Source organism: Myotis davidii, unplaced genomic scaffold, assembly GCF_000327345.1.
Source record: "Myotis davidii unplaced genomic scaffold, ASM32734v1 scaffold469, whole genome shotgun sequence".
Taxonomy (NCBI): domain Eukaryota; kingdom Metazoa; phylum Chordata; class Mammalia; order Chiroptera; family Vespertilionidae; genus Myotis; species Myotis davidii.
Window position 1 is genome coordinate 152,437 of NW_006299722.1, and position 2,341 is coordinate 154,777.

The following is a 2,341-nucleotide window of genomic DNA, read 5'->3' on the forward strand; positions in this document are numbered from 1 at the left end:
AAAATATATAAAAGGCATACAAATCAGGAAGAAAGAAGTAAAACTGTGTCTATTTGCAGACAACATGGTATTATATATAGAAACCCTAAAGACTCTAACAAAAAAATATTAGAATTCAGTAAAGTTTCAAGATACAAGGTCATACACAAAAATCTGTTGCATTTCTATAAACTAGCAAATTATCATGAAGACAAATTAAGAAAACAATACCATAGCTTGGCTGACATGGCTCAGTGGTTGAGTGTCAACCTATAAACCAGGAGGTCACGGTTCAATTCCCTGTCAAGGCACATGCCTGGGTTGTGGGCTCGATCCCCAGTGTGGGGCACGCAGGAGGCAGCCAATCAATAATTCTTTCTCATCATTGATGTTTCTATCTCTCCCTCTCCCTTCCTCACTTAAATCAATTTTATATATATATATAAAAACATTAAAGGTAACATTTAAGAAAAGAAAGCAATACTATTTATAATTACATCAAATGAATAGAATATCTAGAAATAACTAACCAGGGAGGTAAAAGGTCTGTACACTAGAAACTATAAGACAATGAAAAATAATTGAAGAAGACAGAAAAAATAGAAAGATGTTCTGTGCTCATAGATTGGAAGAATTAATATTGTTATAATGCCCACAGTACCCAAAGTAATCTACAGATCCAATGCAATTCCTATCAAAAGTCCAATGACATTTTTCACATATATAGAAAAACAATGTTAAAATTTGTATGAACCACAAAGACTACAGGTAGCCACAGCAATCTTGAGAAAGAACAAAGCTGATGGCATCATAATTCCTGATTTCAAACTATGTTACAAAGCTATAAAAATCAAAACAAGTATGGTATTTACATAAAACCAGAAACATAGGTCAATGGAATAGAATAGAGCACCCAGAAATATATCCATACATATATGGTCAATTAATATATGACAAATAACCAAGAATATGCAATGGGGGAAGGATAGCCTCTTCAATAAATGGTGGTGATCAAAGCTGATAGTCATGTGCAAAATAATGAAACTAGTCCCCTGTCTTATACCATACACAAAAATTAACTTACAGTGGATTAAGATTTAAACCTAAGACCCGAAACCATAAAACTCTTAGACGAAAACATAGAGGGTAAGCTTATTGACACTGGTCTTGACAGGTTTTTGGGGGAGTTTTTTTTTTTACACCAAAAGCAAATGCAACATAAGCAAAAATAAACAAGTGTGACTACATCAAATTAAAAATCCTCTGCACAGCGAGCAAGAAAAGGTGCTCAACTTCACTAATTATCAGGGAAATGTAAGTCAAAACCCCACTGAGACGTCACCTCACACCTGTTAGAATGGCTATCACCTAAAAGACAAAAGATAGCAAGTGTTGGAGAGGATGTGGAAGTCTTTTAGTGGGAACGTAAATTAGTGCAGCCACTAGGAAAACAGTATGGTAACGCCTCAAAAAATTGAAAATAGAACTACCATACACTCCACTTCTGGGTACATATCCAAAGGAAAAGAAATCACTACCTGGAATAGGTGGATAAATGAATAAAGAAAATGTCACACACAGAGACAGAGGAATATCATTCAGCCATTAAAAAGAATGAAAACTTGCCATTTGTGACAACAAAGGTGAACCTTGAGAGGGCATAATGTGAAGTGAAATAAGTCACATAGGGGAAGACACATACTCTGTGCTTTCACATATATGTGGGCTCTAACAAACCTGAACGCATAGAAACAGAGAGAAGGTTGGAGGTTGCCAGAGGTGGGGGCCAAGGAGTGGGGTGAATGGATCAAGGTGGTCAAAAGGAACAAACTTCCTGTTGACAATAAGTAAGTTCTGGAGATACAATGTACAGCGCGTTGACTGTATTTAACAATACTGTATTGTATATTTGAAAGTTACTAACAGAATAGATCTTAAAAGTTCTCATCATAAGATAAAAAGGTGATGGTAGTTAACTAAACTTACTGTGGTAATCATTTCACAATATATACATATATCAAATCATGATGTTGTATACCTTAAACTAATACAATATTATATGTCAACTAGAGGCTCGGTGCATGAAATTCATGCGGGGGTGGGGGGTGAGGGGGAGGTCCCTTAGCCGGGCCTGCACCCTCTCCAATCTGGGACCCTCAGGGGATGTTTGACTGCCGGTCTAGGCCTGATCTGGCAGTCGTATATCCCTCTCACAATCCGGGACTGCTGGCTCCTAACCACTGGCCTGCCAGCCTGATTGCCCCTAACCACACTGCCAGCCTGATTGCCCACAGCTGCCCTCCCCTGCTGCGACCCGCCTCCTCTCCTGGGACCCGCCTCCTCCTCTGGAACCTGCCTCCTC